The sequence below is a fragment of the Onychostruthus taczanowskii genome, unplaced genomic scaffold (assembly GCF_017590055.1).
Source record: "Onychostruthus taczanowskii isolate IOZ18803 unplaced genomic scaffold, ASM1759005v1 scaffold20, whole genome shotgun sequence".
Lineage (NCBI taxonomy): Eukaryota > Metazoa > Chordata > Aves > Passeriformes > Passeridae > Onychostruthus > Onychostruthus taczanowskii.
The window spans coordinates 9,315,350-9,338,507 of record NW_024499240.1 but is presented as its reverse complement, the minus strand read 5'-3'; the positions used below and the strand labels follow the sequence as shown (position 1 = coordinate 9,338,507).

The 23,158-nt window shown below is 37.7% G+C and overlaps 1 protein-coding gene across 7 annotated transcripts in view; it reads right to left on the bottom strand.

Moving 5' to 3' along the window:
- Positions 1 to 23,158, bottom strand: part of PARD3B (par-3 family cell polarity regulator beta) — a 394,903-nt gene that overhangs the window by 345,525 nt on the left and 26,220 nt on the right. The gene's annotated exons all lie outside the window — the stretch shown is intronic.

Genomic DNA, 23,158 nt, shown 5'->3' with positions numbered 1-23,158 from the left:
TAAGTTGTGACATGCCTCACGTGATTTTTTTTTTCCTTCTCTAAAACTGGCTTATGTGCAAAATTAGACTGATGTTTAAACAGTGTCAGGCTGTCAGAGGGAGAAAATGACAGTGCTACTGTGACACAAAACATGACAAGGAGAAAGATTAATCACTTACTCAGAAGTGAAAAGTTGAATACAAAACGCAAAACCATGTGTCTAAATTTGTTATAGCAGGTGAAAGACTGAATGCCGATCCCAAGATATGCTTCATAAATTCTAGTTAACTGAAAAAATGAGTTTAGTATAACAGCAAACACACTTTGAAAACAAAGATGACAGAGTTGAAGGTAAAATTTCCTAGTGCAAAACCATTTGCTTCAGGGTTAAAATACATATATATGCACCTGAAAAAAGTTAGCTTCCTACTCAGTACTGGAAAAGAATTTCCAAACAGGAAACAGTTCCACTGAGAACAGAGGGGATAAGAACTCTGCTGAAAAGAAACTCAAAGAGAGTCACAGCTACAATCAAAGAATTTCAACTGTTTATTCCACTATTTTACATCACCTGTGCTACAGCATGATACACACCAAAATGTGATCTCTGTTTCCATCACATTGCCATTTCTCCCTGAAATCCTGCATCCTTCTGTTGGGCACCTTTCAGAAGAATTTCTCAAGTTTTGTGCATGTGGGTCATGCATTAGTTTACTAATGAGACATGCTTGAAGCCTGAAGAGGTTAGTCAGCACTGCTGTTAGTGAATAGGTTGGCAAACTGCTAGGGAAACAAAAAGTGAAATAGGAAAACTAATTAAGTGTATTTGTAATGATGTGGTACATTCTAACCACAACTTGATGATTAAGGATTTTTAATTCTTCAGGTGAAAGAATATTTTGTTCCTAACTGCAGTACAGCTGAATTACTCCACTGGAGTGAGAGGTATAAAAGCATGGAAATAGCAGATGACTTACTCAAAAACGATGCAGAAGAAACCAACACAAAAATATTTTCCCTTTTAACAGAAAGTTCCTGCCTCTCTGGCCCAAACACATCTAACAACTTCTTTATGTGCTTTGTAGTTAAACTACTCTCTGAAAAATAGTTCTCTATCAAACCTTTTTCCCTTTCACACATTTCAACCCAATTAAAGACAAGAAAGATTAGTGTGAAAGAGACAGTTAATTTTAGAAAATTTATGCATAGACCCAAATGTGTTTAATTACTTCACTATTTCCCACATGTAGGAAAACCGCTTTTAAGTAGGCTGCAAAACAGTGTTTTAAAAAGCAAAAGCTCTGTACTGGATTGCTCCTGTCATTGACATCAAGTGGATAACAAATGAAAATGTAGCTTTTTAAACACTTACTTAGTTTTTCATCAGATTTTTAAAGAAAATCACAAAACATACCCCAATTTTTTCACTTTTGTCCTTATCATGAGGACACTGTAAAATTGTAAACAGTTTTACAACTGAATCATTTTCTTCTGTCCCTTTCCCTTCTCCCAAGAAACAAAACACAGACATCATGTTTGAGACTAAGCAAGAAAAGCCTAGTTCAGCTTGCCCCCATCCATCTCAGTTGCCAGTTCCAGAGCCCACAAGCACCCTGGGACATAAATACAACAGCGAGGCTGAAGGATGCACAGAAACACTCAGACTTTTACAAAACAGAGCAAGACTATGCATTTACAAAAGTGTTCAAATATTGGTTTTTTTCAGTCACTCAGTTTTGCCCCAAAGTCCAAAGTAGCTAACATGGCATTGAACATTCAGAAAGCCAAAGACAATAAGATTTTAAAACTGACAGCTTCAGGATCATTCAACATCACTGGCTTTTTTCCAGGAAAGGAATAAGAAAAAGAGGAAAAGACAAAGCAGACCACATTCAAGCTCAAAGGGAAAATCCAATACTTCTAAATAAGGTTTGTTGAGCCGGAGATTTGAAGTCTTTATATCCACACATTAGATTTCATATGGAATCAAACCTGTGAATGCCAAAATTCATGTTATTTGTACCTGGAGAACTCCACAAGTCCTGCCAATTTAATTACTCATTTTCCCACAATTAAAATACATATGCCATATATTCTTGCACATGTAAGTGTACATAATCCTTTGAAGTTGCCTCAACACTATAGAGCAGAGAAAGAACACCTTAACAGCTGTTAAACACTTAAATAACTAGGCTTCAATTAATGGGAAGCAGGAGCTAGAGCATTTGGAAGCCTGCTTTTCAGCCATGTATCTTTAAAGGAATAGAAACATGTATTTGTTCAAGTCTGTTTTCATCTTTTCTTCCTTCACTACCAAAAGCACTTCCAAGGGCCTTTACTAGCACAAAGTCCCTCAAGTTACAACACAGTCCTTAAATACTTTGCAAGTCCTGCACCACTTCTTTCAAATTTCAAAAACAGTATATTTAAAATCTATGGGGAAAGGAACATGTGCTGAGGCACAATGCACAGCAACTGTCCAGAATAATCCACAGCCATTACCCAAAGCCATCACACACAAGGGCCAACTGATTCAAATGATATCAAATCTAGGAAACAAAATATTTCAATTCACCTTAGATTATGTTTCTGCATTTTTCAAAGGCAAATAATAAAAGACAAATTGATGTATCATCCAAAAAGCTCCCTTAGTTCAGCTTATTCAGTCCAAGCTTTAGCTGGAGCAGAGACTTTCAACTGAAATATATAGCACAAACTCAAAACAATACGTAATTACACTGCAAGTCACTGCAGACAGAACATCCTTCTCCAAACACTGAAGTTTATCTAGATAGATAAATTAAGAGATGCTGCCTTGCTATAAAATCTAGTAAAAAAACCCCAAAAGACAACATTATCTAAATTATAGAAAGTATGTGATTACACTGCTGAGCAGTAAGCTTATTTACATTTTGCACTGCTGAAAGCCAATGCATGCAGTAAGAAACAACTGAACTAAACAGAAATTGTTTAAAGAGCCCTTTGCAATTAACAACTGGGAAGAACACATCAATATCTAATTAATAGAAGAGGCAATTATTGTACAAGTTCAAAGACCTGTCTCTTAGATCCACTATAAAAAAACTTGTTACAAATTTCTCAGTAGTAGCTAGCTAACAAAACACGAGCTAGTAGAAATTTTAAGAAGTGTTACATGATTCCAATCTGACAGTTCCTCTTCCTTCTCCTGAAAACGTTTAATTGCTTAAAACGTCAGTGCATTCAACATGATGATTAATATTCTACTGCTTTACTGGCTTTTCAAGCCTTCTTTCATAAAATTTTCTTTTTGAATATACTACATGTACAAAACCATTTTAAAATATGATGCACCATGCCTCTGCCAGAAATACTACATAATCACTAAAACTGTTAGCTAATGAATGAAAGGAGCAAGAGTTATGATTCCACTAGCATTCAAATGCCACACACCAGGTTACAAAAGAAGAGAACATGGGAGCAGCAATCTGCTAGAGAAAAAAGGAACAGCAGCCCAAGACATCCACAAACATACAAAGCAACAGCACAAGCCGTGCCAGACTCACCACACACTTTTCACAAGGGGACTTGACCACATAATCAGGAGCAGAGCTGATGTAGGTCTAAGATTTAAAATGATGGAGCAACATACTCTAGCGGAATCTGCACTCTGCCCTTAGATGTACAAGAGGACAGAATCTTGCCACAGGATTTAGCAGTGCTCATCACTCAGTACCACACCATTACCAACCCAGGTCCCACTGGGTGCTGCCCAGCCGGCTGGACACCCACCCACAAGTACCCTGTGCTGCTCACAGCCCGGCCGGGGAGGTAGCCAGGGAAGGACAGAATTCCTCTGCAGACAAGGTGGCAAAGGAAAGACAGACAATGTGCCAGGGGCAAACTGGGCTGGGGCAGGACTCATGCTAACCCAAGCACAGTTCTGTGGTATGGAAGACCCACAGCTCTGCACATTGTATTTGTGGCTAATCTTTTCCACTCACAGTAAATTTTATTATTACAAATGCTCTCAAATTTATTATTTCAAATATTCTCAAAAACTCCCTGGCACTTGCAATTCATTGCACTCTACACCTACAGTCTTCCATAAAGCACAGGTGACAAGGTTTAATAAATCTGTTGTTTGTGAAGAGAAAATAACAAATATATATATATACACACACATTTTTAAGAAGTTCCTTATGTGCTCCAGTACTTTGCCAAGTTTTAGAGGAGATTGCCAAAATAAAGCAATCTCAGCTTGGATAAGCAGTTGTTTGCCACTCTGACAGAGCCTCTCAGACTTTGTGTTAGACTTCATTAAAGAAATGGTCTTGTCTGCAATATGCTCATCCAACCAACTGTCCTGTGTCTATTTTTCCTGGCAAGACAGCAGCTGGAAACAGGGGAAATAACGGGAAGAAGTTAACAGGAATAAGGAATAAGCTTTGCACATTTGGAAGTTCTCTGAAAAACATGATTTAAAGGGATTTAGCAATGGTAACAGATCAGTCAAACAGATTACAGCTTCTACAGCTACTAGTTTATACCTTAAAGACCATCTAATCCTTTAGCCCTTAGCTGTATAGAAGAGCTGAATGCAGGTATCTGATGCAATGAATATCATTTATACAATTAGTAAGATAAATACAAGTATAACACATGCAGTTCTGAATGTCAAACTAAAATGTGTAGGTGTAAACCTGTATGTAAATGCAATCAGACAGAATGAAGAAAGAAATGGAAGATGGCTGCAGGTTAGAGTGAAGTGAGTGATCTGAGTTTAGCCCATTTAGCTTCGCCAAAAGTTCAGAGCTGATGACATTAACACTTGTTTTCTCAGAACATTTAGACAATGCTTGTTTATCAAAAAGGAATCAACATTGAAAAAGCTCACACTGGGCACATCCAAACAGGAAAGTAAAAGAACCCATTTTACAAGTGACTGTAGTCAGTCCTTTGCCCAGATTAACATACCCCTTTCCAAACCATAAATCAGGAATTGCCTAGTAATTGCAACCCGAACAGAATACGGGAGGTAGATGGGCAGGCAGAAACTGCAAAACAAATCTTGGGGTTGGTTTAAGATGATGATGCAGAGATGGAAAACACTGAAATCACTCAATCTGCAAGCCACTGTTCCCTAGTCCAGCTAAACAAGCACTGCTGCTACTATTTCCATGATGCAGTAGTGGCCTGGAGATTTTCCTCGAGGCTCTTTGCTGTTGGCTTGGCTTTTTTTCTCACTTTTTGGAGAAAGGAATCTGGGGAGACAGACATTGAGAAAGCTAACTGTACGCTATCAGTCCAATACGCTGGTTTCTAGGTATAGACAAACAACCAAAAATGTTGTCATAGTATTGTAAAAGTTCCATACTGTTTTCTCTTTATCACAAAAGTTGCATACCTTCTTGATGTCTTCTCGTGGGCAGTTCCTCAGAACTCTGACTCCACTTGCTCACAAGGCAGCCAACCGACTTCAGTTCCTCCTCAACCAGCCAACCCACTCTTTTATAGCACTCTTCTTCTCATTGGTTACAGCTGTGGCCTGTTGAAGTCAGGCCTGCTCCTAATCTTTGGTAATTGGCCCAGCTGCAACTCCTTAGGGGTGAGATGACTTTCTGCACCATCTTTATTTTCTTATATTCTATCTCCCCACACAAAAAGGCTGTTTGACTTTTTTTTCTTGGTTGGTTGATTTTGATGAGGGTTCTTTGTTTGGGGGGTTTTTGGTGGCTTTTTGTTTGCTTATTTAAGAGGGTCAGGAGATGGTATACTCTCTCCTTCACCTTCAGTACATGATTTTTTCATCTGTTATCTCAAACATCTTTTTGGTAAATTCTAGAAACAGACTGGCAGCTAATAGCATCGTGCTTCATTATAGTGTAGCTTTCCTAGATCTGATTCTATTAGCACCTATGTCAAATCACTCTTCAAATTCCACCTTATCCCTGATGACAAAAACCTCAGGTGTCTCTGCCTCACACAAGAGCTAAGAGACAAAGAAAGGATCTGCTCTCATCCCTAAACAGTAAGGATATTCTATTCACTACCCTCTCCACACAAGGCCAAGTACTGCATCTTGCATCTAATTTCCCAGAGAAAATACAGTAAATTGTTAGGTCAAATGGAAAGGGTAACATCCAGTTCCAACAATTAGGGGCAGCAAGCAACAGTGCATAAAGACCACAGAGGGCTAAAAAATGCTTTGGTTTTTCTTGGGATATAAGCAGTCTAGGAATTATCTTCACAAATATCTGCACTTACAGAACAATGTACTAGAAATAAGCAGTTCCTCAGTTTTAACAGATAGCTCAATTTTCTCTGCGTCAGATTCAGTCAATAATGTGTCTCCCATTAACTGGATGAAACTATTTTCTACTACTTGAAACTCTAGTGAAGAAAAATTAAACAGACAATTAAGATAGTGTTTATAAAGTGTTCACAGTAGAAGTCTGGGTTTAGGGGTTTTTTTCCTAAGAGTAAGAAATATACTGGGAAAAAGCCAAGTACTGGAAGTCCCAATAACACCCACTGTTTATAATGCAATCAAATGTTAACTCAAGATAAAAATACTTCAAATGCTGTTTGTTATTCTTCTCATTTCTATCCTATATTACTGGAAGATATTTAAACTACGTTTATATTTTCAGCTATCCTCCACAGAGTGGCTAGTGTTACCAAGTAGGCAGCCAACAGCAAAAGGAATCATTGGAAGTATTTACTCATGTGCTTTAAGCAGTTGGGGACAATTGCAAAATTTCACTTTTGAAGAAATAAATAAGCCACAAGAAATCACTTCTCAACTGAATTTCCAAGAGTTACATCATGTTTTTATCTGTATTAATACAGGGATACAGGTGTACACGTAGGTCTAAATGGTGTGCCATGCTTTGCCTACCAAGAAGCTGAACAGTCATTCTCAACTTTCCTTTTCTTCCCTGAGGTTAATATTGGTGCACATTAACTTTCAATCTCAGTTCTACCACCAAAATATGGTTAATTAAAGCAGAAAAGCAGGCAGCCCACAAACACCTGATGGCCAACATTTGTAATGGTCCAGAGCATTCTGAACCTTTTGATATAACTTTCCCAGTGCCTGCTGACAGGAATGTCCAAACTTGGATTTCTGAAACAGTTGTTGATCAATTAAGTATCACAGCACAAGAACAGGCTTTTCAGTAAACCCACAGTCTCTATTTCCAGGTTTTGTACTTCTTTTCAGACCTCCAAACTGCAGAATTATTCATATCCTCATTAGTTTTAATGAAGGAAAGCTGAAGTTCCAACTGCTGCAATTATCAGGTTTTCCTCCCCTATATGGTGACCAATCATCAAGTTTTCTAAACTTTGAAGCACCACAGCTAATCAGCATAGCTACAAAGCCCTGTCTGCTGTAGCATAATATTTCTCCATATCTTTTTTTTTTTTTTTTTGGTCCAAGGAGGTGAAAAACAAGTCTTCTGCAATATTTCTGACTTCATGAAATACAGCTTCTTGGTTGCCAAACTACATTTGGATGAAACAGTACACAGATTTTATTTTTTTTAAAACGCCCACACACCTGTCCTAAAACTTAATTCTAAAACCTCTTTAAGAGCCAGACCTGCAGGGCAGGATGAGAAGCTATGCCAGCAGATACCTTCTTCCAGGGGAACAGACAGAACTTCCAAGCAAACTGGATACAAGAGCAACAGCCAGAGCAGGAAGGTACATGAAGTGGGATAGGACAGTTCTTACTACATGTTCAATCACAATTTCTACATCTAAGTTATTATATAAATCATTTATATATTCCCTGCCTTCCAAGAAACAAATAGTATTTCCTTGATCAGAGGACACTGGCAAAAATTGGACTGTGAAATGGCAGCAAAGTTTCTGAAACCTGTGAGCTACTACAGCAAAGAAAGCCCAGCTCAACAAAGTAGCACAGTCAAAGGAGTGAAAGATGGTCCTATTTTCTCAAGGACATTTATTGTCCAATTCTAGTGCATTATTGCTTAGCAACACAATTTGGAACTGAAGTTCTTCCTGTAGTGGTCGCAAGCAAAGAACAGGACTCAACTCCCGATGTACCACAGCAGCATGACCACTTCATAAATGCTATCAGCCAACACCTTCCCCTACCCAGAACCGCTGCCTCTCACCACTTCTGGCAAAAACAGAGGCCACAAAAGGAATTAATTTGGAAAGCTGTACTGGGTAAAAGAGCTTGTGTCAAATTAGCTTAAATGCAGAACTGTTCTTGCACAGTTCAGAGGGCAAGAGCATCAGGACTGGGTGGGGATAGACAAAACCACATATTCGAAAGCAAATTCACACCTCGGTTGGCTCAAGGCTGCCACCAAACCACAGCTAAGGCAAAACCAAGCCTAAGAAACATTCACTGTCTCTGAGTGCCTCTTCTGGAAAAGGAACCTTCAGCTACCAAAGTAAAAGCCCCTTTTCCAGAGACAAAGGAAACTTAAAGGGCTACAGAAGCACAGCTGTACACAAATGCTGCCGTCTTCACTTCTGCATGAGAAGATCAGGACAGCATTCTAAAATGGCTATAGGGAAATGGGAATGTGAATCACTTATGTAAGATGTAAAGAGACCTATATAGCTACAAGTCCCTTGCTGTATCTCAGACTAGCTTTGTGGGGGCTGGATGGAGCAAGGAAGGTTTTTGAGGAAAGGATTCTAAACACAAAAATGTTTTATCTTTGTAGGCTCTCATCTTCACAAAAAAAGAAAATATTATAGGGAAGAAAAAAAGAACCAATCTTTGCTAAAGTGCACTTGATATTTTATTTCTTGGACTAACTACTACTCTCTCCAAATGAATTTACTTTTCCAGGTTGAGTTTATACATGAGACTCAATAGTATTCTAGCTGTGAAGGTGTTACTTAAATAGCCATTAAGTGAATGTTGCTACTATTCAAAACAACAAAATAGAAGCTGTTATCCAAAAGGAGAAATTGAAATTCTTCACTCCTTTATTTAACAGTTACTATAACCAGTTTGCAGGGAGGAGGCTCAGAAATAAGAACTATAGTGCTATACAAGGATTACAAATAAAGCCAGTGGGTAGTTTTAGCTTCATACAAGATCTGGTAACTTGAAAACTAAATACACCACATATGGTGATCAAAGCTCCTTACATAATACATTTCATATCTACCTTCAGCAGTTTAGCTCCAATGTCACAAAGGGAGAGCAAAGTATCTTAAGACACCCAATTCCTGTTGCTGCATTGTTTGTCCATCTCACTATCATCATTCTACACTGACCCGCAGGAACTTCTTGATCATAGACATTTTTTCCTTGAGGCTTTGACTGCTACAGGGAGATATTAGATACAAAGGAAAGTTTTGGAAAAACCATCCTTAAAGGCTGAACATAAAACGATGTAAGAAACATGTCTTCTAAGAAAAACTTTCAGAAATGTTAATATAAAACACATTAGCACCATATGAAAGATTCCTCAGATTTTAAACACGTAAAACATTAAGATCAGGAAAATCTCAGAACTCTGAAATTCAGTTCTTTGATTTCTTATCAGTCAGTAATCTTTGTGTAGTCCCAGGAAGGCAAGCAATCATAACTTGAAAGTGCCACTGGGTCAAGCTTAACCTAGCAGCTTAAGCTTAGGACCTCAATCAACAGCAAATGAAGACATTTCTTCAGCAAAAGAAGAGCAAGTCTTCATCTTCTCTAACAGAAGTTCTTCCAAGAAAATTATTAACAACTTGATTACATTAACTTGATTGCACGATCTACTGTGGTGCATTTTATTATCCTTGAGAATTACACCTTAAAGTTAAAAATGCATTGGAAAAGGTATACTTTAAAAAAACCCTAATTACTATAATTACTATAGCCTGCTAAATAATTATATAAGAGTAGAACTTGAGTTCATCAAAAAGCTCTTATTTTGTGTGAAAAAGCAAAGAAGACATGGAATGGCTTAGTCAGGAAAATAATAACAAAAAAAAACCCTTATGGACTAAAAACTATTACTTTTAATTAGTAAAAAATCACAAACCACATGAAGAAATGCAACTCTGCAAAAACAATGGTACAACGCAATGTACTATTTGAATGCTGTTCTAGGAAACCACATAATGCACATCTGTATTTGGCTAGCTGTTCATGCATTTTGACTATTGCCAGTCTTCAACTGCATTTTCAACAAAAAGTAACAGAAAAAACATCCACACATGAAGACTTCAACCAAAGTAAAAACAAATCTACTTCATTTTTAGAACTACCCTTTGCCATATATATTGTTTGCAATTGACATTCTACATCATTTTACTAACATAAATGTATTTTAAATATATGGGAATTAAAGCTATATTTTATTCAGCTACAACTGTCAAACAGTGCTTTATAAAATGCTTTTATCCTAAGAGTTATTATGGTACAGGAAGCCAGGAAGAACAAGCTAAAGGCAGCCTAGATGTCCTAAATTTTTTCCTCCAGTTCCAGCATTCTATCCCAAAAGTGGGAACTGCACATGACAACCTCTCAGAAGTCTGCATTTCTGCAGCTCCTCTCTGGCCACAGGAGAAACTGCGTCACTGCTTTCTGCTGTTACCTTAGGTGGCAAAGTAACAGCAGAAAACACTAACACAGTTGCACTCACAGCTCTCAGCCTGGTTTTCCTCCAGGAACCCAGACTTCTGACAGCCAGAAAGGTCTGTCCTCCTCTGTGAACTCAGTCCACCACCTATTGTACCAGCTGTTCTGGAGATACATTGCTTCCTTCTCCACGACAGTCTCTGTCCTCAGCAAAGGCAATGGTAAGCCTACTCTAAAAATCACTTTTAACATCTTTGCTCTTCACACCACTTCTTTCACACTTGTCCAAAATGGTTCCAAACAACAGATAAATGCCAATGATTCTTAAGATTCAGGCATCACATGTTGATTCTCAAATCTGAGTGATTTGCAAAACCTTTTATTTTCAGATAATGCAGTAAAGTCCTGAAAGCTGGAAACCCTCCAGACATGAAGAAAATACTGTTGACTTTCCCTCCTTCAAACAGCCACTTTCAGTTATCTAAATAGGCAGGTATACCACTAGAAAGTAAGAGTTTGACCATGAGCTAAACCCCAACAGAAAACAAACTAGACAATCAAAGATGTATGTAAAGAGAAAAGCATCATCCACTACTGAACAGCAAAAGTGAACTTGAGGAATATCTGGCATCCTTTGTGGATAGTTTTGCTACACAAACTTGAAGTTAGAATAGCCTTTATACACATCAGAACACACACTGCCCAAAAATGTTAGCATCTATTCAAAATGTTTTCCTTATTTCTGCTTCTCGAGCCTGTGACTTCTGGATTACCTAGCATCTCTCATAACAGGGAAGGAATCTTCAAAAACAAGGATGCCATTAAATGTCTCAAAAATGTCTGGACTAAAACAAGGAAGGACTGGACTACCAATATTACAACAATGAGAGAACAGCTCTTAATACCTTCTTCTGATTTTGAAGAAAAAAAGGCTCAAAATCCCTAAACAGCTACATGTGAGGTCATTGTTGGACTAAATCAGTAAAAGGGCTTGTAGAAGGTGTCAGCACAGAAAACATTCTCATTCTAGAAAGTTAAGAGTATTTTAACGTTACATTTTTTTTTTTTCCAACTACACTACTTAGTCGTGGATATCTCTTCTTACAATATTTTTCTGACTGCACATTTTTATTTAAGCATTTTTTAATTTTTTTTTTTTTTTTTTTTTTTTTTTTTGCTAATTAGCTGAACTTTAACCATGTAGTGGTAGCATTATATCTTGACCCTCAAATATGTAATTGTGAACAATTTTTTTTTTTTACTCAAGTTCTTCAACTACTGCTCTATCTTTGAAGAAAGAGAGGAAAACCAAAATACCTCCAGACTTGAGCCTTCAAATTAATCTAACTCAATTTTACTATTAACTCCATTGTTACAGAATAAGAGAATGAGAAAGCATTCATACTGAACAGAATTATAGAATAATTTAGGTTGGAAAAGACCTTCAAGATAACAGAATCCAAGCATTAACTCAGCACTGCCAAGTCCACCACTAAACCATGCCTGTAAGTGCCGCACGCTCACACCTTTTAAATACCTTCAGGGATGGTGACCCAACTTCTTCCCTGGGCAGCCTGTTCTAATGTTTGACCACCCTTTTGGTGAAGACCTGTTCTTCTAATATCAAATCCCAATTTTCCCTGATGCAACTTGAGGCTATTTCTGCTTGTCCTATCACTTGTTACCTGGGAGAAGACACTGACCCACCTTACTAAAACATCCTTTCACAAAGGTGTAGAGAGAAAAAAAAGGGCTCCCCTGAGCCTCCTTCCAGGTTAAACATCCTCCATAAAACTTGTAAGCAGTTTATGAAGACAGTCAGTGTTCTGGTGCTTTGCAGAAGATATTTCTAAACTCTCAAAAAGATGAAGCATATTCTCTTATTTCTACAGCTCAGAAGATATTTACTGTACAACAGGTATATCAAAGGTCTATATGTCTCTATCCCTACAGCCTTCCACACACATCAGCCTCTCCACTCTGCAAGGAAGGAACTAACTCACACTCACTTGGCATTTTCAGTAGAAGTCTGCTATGCTTCAGCCACAAAGCTACCTCCTAAGCTGCAGTATGGAGTCAGTGCCCTTCTCTGCCTTTTGAAGTTAAACTAGGGTAGTCTGTCTGCTAGACTCCATATTGCATACATCAAGAAGTTGGCACATGTGTGCAACGTTCTATGTGTGCATTTTCCAAGGCAATTTACAATGTATTTTCCTCAAACATGGCCACTATGCCCTAAATAAAATAAGGTTTGACGACTCAAACTTGCACACAAGAATTGAGCTCGTTTTGTTTTAGTACTTGTAGGAGGTATTTGCTTTTACGATAGCAGTGGTATTAGGCATCTCCCTAGTACACCACCCCCATAACAAATGGAGAGTGCCAAAACACAAACTCCAAATTGATTGCAACTGCCGAAATATACGTGAGATTTCTACCAGTGTTTCAAAACTTTAAACAAGTTTTAACTTTCTGGAGGGAAGAGTCACAAGACTTAGAAGAACAGAATTCAATACAGGAGTTATGTACTGATCTAAAATAAGGAAAGCTTACTATACTGAAGCATTTTCCCAAAACTGTACCCGGATCAACATCAAATCATTGGGCCAGAGCACAGCCACTTCTGAAAAGGAATGAAATACCAATGCAAAACTTCTTCTTCACCACTGGGAAACAAAGTATATCACAGTGGGTGTTTAATTCCTTGTACTGAAATAATCTTTGGAGCCCCAGCTGTAAAAGGGAACAAAAACCCATTCCCTCATTCAATCTAAATAGGACATGTGCTACATTAGTATCATAAATAGTTTCAGTTGCAAAGGACCTCTAAAGGTGATCTAGGTCAACCCTGCTGCCACAGACAGGGACATCTTCAGCTACATCGGGTTGTCCAGAAACCCATTCAACTTGACCTCCAGTGTTTCCAAGGAGGGGACATCTGCCACCTCTCTGAACACCCTGCTCTAGCGCTTTACCACCATCATTGTAGAAACTTTCTTCCTTCTCATGTACTCTAACTTGGCCTTCTTTCAGTTTCAAATCATCACCTCTTGTCCTATTGTAACAAGCCTTGCTAAAAAGTTTGTCCCCACCTTTTTTACAGGCCCCCTTTAAAGTACTGAATGGTTGCAATCAATCTCCCCAAAGCTGCCTTTTCTCCAGGCTGAACAACCTCAATTCTCTCAGCTTCCAAAACATACCATAATTAAACCACTATGTGGAAGTATTTAAGAGCTCAGCTTACTTTATGTAGCAAGACAATCCACCAAATTATCTTACACCACCACAAGGCTACAGCATTTTACAATGCATATTACTCCCTTGATAAGCATTAACATGTGTGTGCTTAAAGACACTTAAGCATCAACACGTGTATATATAATTCCAAATATTTGTTACATCAATGAAAATCACTAAGAAGGAGCAACTCTTCCACCAGGTTATGCTTACAAAGAGATATTAAGCTTCTTTTCATCAGGAAATTTAAATGTTCATTCAGTTCATTGTGGCCATATGCACTTAGAATGACCTCCCTCACTCCCTCCACCCTTTTCATTGTGCAAGGAACAGAAACCAGACAGCTCCTCTTGTCAGATCACCAATTAGCTACAGTGCTTAGTGCCCAGATGACAAAACACATTTTCAGGTCAAGAGAAAGTATCACAGCTGTACAGCTGAATACTCCCCAAAAACTTGGATCCAGATCCCAAACATTCTGCGTTGCTCTGTGTTTTCAACAGTCTGAAAAGCCAAAATACAGATCAGATAGAGGGATCAAAAGAACACCAAACTAGAAAAGCACAAGTTTCAGACTTACACGAAGAGTAAACCTCCAAACTGAACTTTAAAAACCTCCCATTTAGCATTTAAATAGAAAATCTTATTCCAAAACTATCAGGAATTTTATTAGTGTCACAGATCTACAGTTACAGTTATTTAACTTTTTTTTAAAATCTGAAACAAGTAATGGAATACTTATCACAACTGGAAAAAAAATCTGGTAGTTACAGATATTCAAACAGTTCAGAATGTTCAAACACAAACATTCCACTGGAAAAAACTAAAACTGAGGAGTCCATCTGGTAGGAACCTTCATGCACACACTACTGTTAAAGTAGGTAGAGCTGAAATAAGTAACCATTGCAAGATGCTACAAGATATGTATTTTAAGAAAAAATACATTATACAGCACTAAATTTGTAAAAGCTTATAAATTCTTCTAGGATAAACAGGAGGCAAATGTATGCATACAGGCACCTTGTTATAGCTCTAAGTCTATAAAACTGAATTTTGTTTAACAACCTAAGCAACACCTGACCAGGTACCTGTTCTTAAAGCTATGAACTCTTGAAGCATATTGCTAGACCTGAAGTTTATAACAAGACTGTTTCCAGTAACCAGAAGCACATGATAGTGTAATTGCACACCCCAGAATGTAATACCACACTTAAAAAATGGTTATTTTAATGATTACACTAATGAGTTCTGAACTTCCAACCCATGTGCATACAGTTTCATAATTACACAGCTTGAAATCCTCATCAGCAAATCCAAATGCTCCTGAAATCCAAATCATTTTATAATCTTGAATAATGCATGGCACCTCTGCAGCAATAAATTAAAACAAATTTCATAAAAATTCAAAGCTTCATAATCTGTATTCTAAAAGACAGTGCATTACTGAAATAAGGTGTTGCTTAGTAAATACTAATGATGGTGATTTGTTGACCCCTCCCCCTGGTATTTACAGTTCAGACCCTATGTCAGAAATAAACAGACCAACTCCTATCAAAATATCCTTTTTTTTTTATACATATTTGTATGTATATGGTGGCTCACAGCATTTCCTACTACACAAGAGTGAAATCAGACATCTGTTTCCCAAACAAGCACTGGCTCAAAATTGCATTAAACTTTTTCCTCCTGAAAAGTGTGAAAATATGTTTTTAAAAATAGGCTGCAGCTTGACTGGTTTACATATTATTTTGTCAATAGCAAAAACAAAACTCCATCTTAGTTCATTGAAAGGCCAGCAAATCAAAGCCTACAGTTTCTCTACAAGAAGGACCCCAGCCCCAATGCTTTTTTGTTTGATTCATTTTGAACTATTGGTAAACCCTACATAAACTCAGTGGAAATTCTTAGCAAGCATCAGCGCTGTCCTTCTGAAGGAGTCCAAAAGCCTTGTCAAGATGACAAGAAAAGTCATTAGTACAGTCAATGAAAAATCTTAGAATGGTTTTGGTTGGAAGGGAACACAAAGATCATCCAGTTCCATCCCTCTGCCACAGGCAGAGACTCCGTCCACCAGACCAGGATGTGTTCAGAGCCCCATCCAGCCTAGCCTCGAACACTTGCAGGGATGGGCATCCACAGCTTCTCTGGGCAACCTGCACCAGTGCCTCACCCTCACATTGAAGAATTTGCCCCTGATATCTCATCTGTGTCCTCTTTTACTTTGGAAACCTTCCTGCTTGTCTCGTAACTATATGCCCATGTAAAAAGTCTCTCTCCCTCATTTTTATCATCATTTAGGCAGTGGGAGGCTGCAATGAGGTCTCCTTGCAGCCTTCTCTTCTCCAGGCTGAACAATCCCAACTCTCTCACCCTATGTTCACAGAATAGGTGCTCCTTCCCTCAAATCTACTTCATAGCCCTCCTCTGGACCCTCTCCAACAGGTCCACATCTTTTTTGTGCTGAGGAATCCTGACCTGAACTCAGTACTCCAGATCTACTCTACTCGTGAGAGCAGAGTAGAGAGGGAGAAACACCTCCCCCCCCCAGCTCACTTGCAATGCTTCCTTTTATGCAGCCCAAAAGGACTGATACCCTGTTTTGTTCTAGGATTTTCTTGTGTCTCACATTTCCATACGTAAGGTGCTAGTGAGAATAAAGGTATTATTTAAAATATGCCCTTTCTAATACTTCTCTTCTTTGTGGACATATGATCTATTGCTAACCATCAGACACCTGAAGAGTCTCTGCTGGGATTCCCTTGACAGAACAGAACTGGCATGGAGCTTTTATTCACAATTCTGTTTTGTCTTTATAACTTCATCACTCAGAACTAGATATGAATATTTAAATAAACAAATACTGTCAGCAATAACAATTTCATATCCTAATAACTCTGATTATTGGATATAACAGCTGAAACTTATTACAAAGAATTTACACAATGAAGAAATAGAGTACTCTAAACTTTGAACAAAGATGTTCATACTGTATTATGCTTTTGGAGGTTGTAAACATGCTATTCAGAACATAAGTTAAATCCATTTTAATTTTTACAATTTAGGATTTGAAAAAAGAATGCCTAATTAGTCATGCTTTTGCTAATAAAATTGTAAGATTTCTGGGCACATGTAGTATCTCATTACTGAAATCACACAATAGAAATACAAAACCAGAGGCAGTGAGGAAGAGTCACAAACAGCTACACGTATTCTGGCAGAGATACTAACCACAACTTTACAATTACAATAATGGGGGGAAATACAAAAACACATTAAAACCAAATCAATTATAATAAGGGGGGAAAAAAACAAAAACACATTAAAACCAAATCAAAGAACAGTAGGCCTTATATACAAGTTTTGCCAAATTTCTGCAACTTTATTTTCCTCATATTGATCACATCAGGCTTTTTGATCTACTATTCCTTTTGTTTACCTTATTAACAGCAAGGAACTAAACAACTAAATGTCAAAACATTGTGTCAAAGCCCTAGTCCAGAGCAATATTAACCACCTTACAAGGAAGAAAAACTGTAATTCTGTCTTTGATTCTTCTTTCTTTTTGATACAGATGTTATGAAAGACACATGGTATCCAAGTTATAACACACCACTCTGAACTATCCTGTCCATTGCAGACTTCATGTTACCTCCATGAAACTAACATTAAACTGCTTTCTGTGCTACCAGACACCTCTCCCATACTCTTATAAAAAAGGGATTTTTTTAAACTTCTCCATGGGAAACTTGCCCAATATGCAGTAATTTCTAGAGGAGTCTACATAACAAAAACCACTGCAGTATAAGCTTCAATAGGTAAAAATTCTCAGCTGTAATGAAGTCTCACATCTTTTTCCCAAACAAGTACAATACACTATTGTACAACAAACTGAAGAATAAATACCCATCTATTCCACACCCCAGTTATCAGAAAGTTACAAAACCCTAGAGAGTTCAATTACACTAAATTACTTAGAAGTCTAGAGCTTGAACAGCATTCATCTAACTTAAGTACGCATTATTTGCATGGATCATATATTTGAGAATCAAGCCATACAACAAAAAAGCTGTAAAGCATGCCATTTACACACTCTGCTGACACACTGGGAGGCAACTTAAAACAGTATTGAGGCCTCTGCCACCAACATCCAGGGAAAGCTTTTAAAGCAGCAATGCTGTAACTCTGTGTGAGGAGAAACTGCCTCAGAATACCCCAGTCCTTTGTTTAAACTACTGAGACATTTTGATCCACTTTCCCCCTTCTCATTCCCACTCAATGTTGCCATTTTGCATCTTGATGTAGAAATTTTCCTTATCACCTCAAAGTCTTCAGTCAGAGCTTCTATATTTACCTAAGGGTTACTGTGGCTCTGATTTACTTCTGTTTCATGAGGAATTTGATGGTTGAATAGAATAGAAACTAATCAAAGGTGGAATTAGCTCATAACTTAAATACACATTGCACATAAGAGTATGCCATCACTTTCACAGTCAAAATGACAACCCAGAAGGTCTACAGAGTCAAACCGAGGTCAAAAAATAACTGCTCTATACTCCTAAACCCAGCCAGCCATCACTCCCAGTGACTAAACCTGCCTGAAAACAACAGAAAAGTTCCCAATCCACTGGCAGAAAACACACCTGTCAGCATGTTTTTCTAAGTGGAAAAACATTTCTTCTCTATAATAACATCAGTCTTGAAGTTCACATCCGCTTCATTTTCACTGCTTTGTTGAAAAATCTTCTCCAAACCAGCCTCACACCTGCAAAATCATCACAAAACTAAAGATGCCTGCAAAAGGCTTCTGTCTAAAGTAGCGTTTCAGAGAGTTACTTAGCATCTGTGACAAAAGCTTCAGCCAGATCTTGAGCTTCTTATCAGCATGCATGGGCCCAATAGCCATTTTGAACAGCCAGCAGCTGATTTCCCCAGCATTAGAAGACTAGCCAGGAGACATGTTTTTTCAATATTGCATTTCTGCTGTAGTGAGCTGAGAAGAATGCATTGATTTTCCTATTTAATATTTAATTAAATGCTTAGCTAAAGTAGGTACCTGAGCTACACTTAATTCATACCATTTACTTGATATCATCATTAGAAACACTTAAATGACAGTTGCAGTCACTACAAATCTTGATACAGTGTCACTATTTCAGCATTTCATTGATGTTGCTTTGTGTCCTTCAAAAGCTTCCACTGCTGTTAAAAACTCATCTATATTTAACAAAGAAGATACCCAAGAAAAACCTAATTTTTAAGATCATATTGGTATCCTGCTATTTCAGTGTCAGCACACTGCCCATCACAATGACTTTTTTTATTCCTCCCACTCCTAAAAAAAACACCCCACACCACAAAACACCCCCACCATTAGCAGCAGAGCTGCCAACAAACAAGTCTCTGGAGAGCTTAAACCCACATTCACCTCCTAGGATGACATGTCTAATCTTTTGCCATCAGCACTAATCAGAAAATGTATCTTTACAAAAATGTTCAGCAGCTTTGTTGGCTCAACTGTAGCTACTGCAATACTGCCCTTGCAAACACAGTCTTACAAAACAACATCCAAGTTATCCAAAAAACCAAAAAGTACCAAGCAACAAGACAGAAAAGCAAACAAACAGATTGAAAAAACCCTACAATACAAAATCAAAACAACCCAAAGAAAAACCTGTCACCCTGACAGCAGACCACCATCTCCTGTTTCAGGAGGGCTCTGTTGAAAAAGCACACCTGGAAACATGTTGTGCTTGTATTTAATCCTGTCAAAATATGAAAACATATATACATATAAAGTTTGATAGAAAGTGTATTTTCCCTGTAGACCTCTACATTTTTCAGAAAGCAGAACTGTTCTGATCAAGGAAGCTTGTTGTCCTATAAGCAAAGCAAGTTTTAACCTAACACAGGTTTTCATTATATCATCTTAGCCTCCCCAGGTGTTTGCTAGTTTACGAAAACATGATTCCATATAAAAATCAGCAGGAAGTCTAGATGGTTACATTAAGTTTATGCATTTAAGATATATGGAGCCAAGCACAGGGCTCCATGTACACAATGCTATGAAAGGAAACCTTTTGTACTCTGTCTTCCACACAGTTAAGAAATTTTCTCAGAACATTTTCTTGCTCAATAGTTCATTTCAAGTGGGAGATATGCTAAGAACAGTATACAAAGAGGACTTCATTTATAACTTCAACATTAAAATCAGAGAACTTAAATAGCATGTTCTTATTCAACTGTCAAAATTTCAGTATTTTAATTAATTCATCATTCAGATTATTAGGATGTGAACCAATTGCTGGACAACTCACTGAAAACAAGCTATATTAAAGCTATTCTACAAAACTATGTCAACTAGCTTTGGACATCCAATTTAGGTCACAGATTATTGCTGAGGCAACAGCAGTGAGACTCCCAGCCAGCAGAATTTCCAAAGCATTTTCACATGACATGTTACCAAGCACATGTAATACTAATTTAGATCTGTTTTATGGGCAATTGAAAAACGCCACTCTGTCCAGCATAACTGCACAGTTGGCAGCTGCACAGTTGAACTTTGATTAATCTGGAGTTCAAGAGGAAGTCAGGAAGTTAATGTAAGCAGAGCTGAAAACTACAGCCACTCCCAGTGATGAGCATCACACATTCCAGTGCCATTACTTCAGGGTTGGAACTTCACCATTTACTCCATTTTTTAGCTCCCTCTCATTTGTTCACTAACCCACCACAGCACTTACCGCTTACTTCACGAGTAGTTGCACCTCCTTAACAGTCTATTGTTAAGGATTGTCAAAAGCTTTTGAAATTCCAAATAAATTATATCTGATAGCACTCTGTTTTGTTGTCACAGTGAAAGAATTCAATAGATTAGCAAAGACATTTTTCTCTGAAGAAACTGTGCTTGTTTACTGCTATCAAAGTATGATCTACAGCAGATTATCTCTTCAAAAAGCAGCAGCATTTCCTCTGCCACTGAAGAAGAGCCTGATGGTCAGCAGTGCCAAACACACCTTTGGGTAAAGGCACTGAGGTTAAGTGCAAGCTTATTTTTATAGAGAGTGACTGATTTCATGTGAAACTATGTCACTGGCTTGGATGCACAGCAAAGGATGACAAGGACAAGGGAGCAACAAACCTATGGCCTATTCATTTACCACACATACAGATAATCATAACCAAAGACAAGCAGAGCACAGATAAATGTACCAAAAACATCCTTCATCTATTCAAGGACTTTAAACACTAAATAACATAGCAGGTCAATCTGACCTGAGTATTTCATCCCCTTTTTTTGCTTAAGATGCCCTAGAAGAGATTCTCAGTGTGAAATAACACTGGTGAAGGCTCAAACACTAACAGGCTACAGTAAAGCTATCAAAACTATTTGTAAGTCTTTTATAAGGCTGGTTCTTTGATATCAGATCATATCAAACTTGGTAAGTAGGTAGCATGGACAGCTCCTTACACATACTATGGCCCAATTCCACTCTCAAATGAATGAATTCTTCAACCTCTCAGACCAGCAGATCCCTTACAACATTCTCCCTTACTTTAATCAAAAAAAATCTGATTTTTCACTGCAGCTACTCTGTTCAGCAAGTCTCTTATCCCTGTTTCACCACGCCACTCTGAAGAAAATATGATAGTGATACATCCCATGTAATTGAGATATCAGAGGAAGAGAGATTGAGAAGTTTGCTGTATTCCTAAACCACACCAGACCACTTCAAAGAGTAAGATTCAGGTTTCCCAGAGAATTTTTCCTAAGGCAGCCTCAGAGCCTCACTTAGCACTGTCATAACCGAGGAAGCCTAGACCCACAGCTGTGACCTAGAAGCTTATTCAGCTACACATACTCAATCAGTGACAGCCACCAACAAGGTATAGCAAAGGCTCTGGTCACAAGTTAAAAACTACATGGCACATCAAATATTCTGCACATTGATGCTCACATTTCCACAAGAAGTCCTCTATCAGTACTTTAAATGGAGAAAATCCTGGGTAAACATACTAATTTTCATTGAGACCAGCAAAACATTTCTCTTTGATATAATATCTCATTTTATGACATCCTATGCTTATGGTCTTATTCTTTATACACAGCTGTTCAATTTCAGAACTCAGTCCTTTTGTCTCCAAACACTCCTGGAAAAAAAAGGTCTTAAGGTGTCTTAAGTATACTTTTCAGTAAATATGGACAAGCAAAAACCAGAAATATGATAAAAATAATATATAACAGAGTTCCACTGTTTTTAAAAATTCCCACACAAACCATCCTAAAATGACACTGAAGTACACCCTAAACAATTTTCTAAGATACAAAAAAGCAGCATCCCATTAATCAAAAGCAAAACATTCTGCTTTGTATTAAGTCATTGAAGAATCAACACAGCATACAAAACTAGCAATTCTGTTTGCAATATATTAAATTATTTTTTAAGTCATCAAGCATATGGCACTTTAAATAGACAAAGCAATTTGTCTAAAAGCACAGGCATATCCCATATTTGGATCTTTGGTTTAAAGCCATTAATTTTTTTTCCTCTGATTTTATGAAGAAAAAAAGAAGACAAAATCAGTAAAGTTTTATAAATATTACCCCTCCTTCTCTATGCTGAATAAGTCAAAAACTAAATTTTTTTCCCAAAACTAAATTTTTCTGACAATTAAAAATAAAATTAGAAGAGGTTTCTCTACAGTTACTACTAGCCAGGTCAAAACATGTCTTATTTTAATTGAAATTTAGAGACTCACAGCTTTTAAAATTAATAAGCAGGTTGCTCAGACTTTCAGTAGCAAACCATAGGGGCTCCTCCCAGAATTTAACAGTTGAAGTAACTGCTCTTGTCATCATAGCATTTGTCTATTTTGTCACAGTCCATGATGACATTTGAATGATTCTCAAAAACTTAACTCCATGCAAAGGAAAAGATTATAGAAGATATTTTAAGTGGTATTTATTTTTATGTGGCATAAAAAAGAAAAAAGGTCTCGTAAAACCCATATTTTTCACCATGGTATTTGAATACAGAAATAAAAAGAAACACAGAACTGCTTGAAAAGGTTCAGCCCTAAGGAAACTGCTAGGCTTCTCTTCTCACTGCTTGGGTCATGCTTCCCACCCCCCATTCTACTCCAGAAGGGGAGAGTTACAGTACTTATGGGCAGTGTTATCTTATTGCAAAAGCTCCATACCTTCTTGGTGATTTCTCATGGGCAATTCCTCACAGCACTGACTCCTTCCTCACAGCACAGCCAGCAAACTCCATCCAACCTTCTTGACCAGTCAACCCAATCTTTTATAACACTCATCCTAACTGGATCTAGCTGTGGCCTATTAAGGGCAGGCCTGTTTCTAATTCTTGATAATTAGCACAGCTGTAACTCCTTA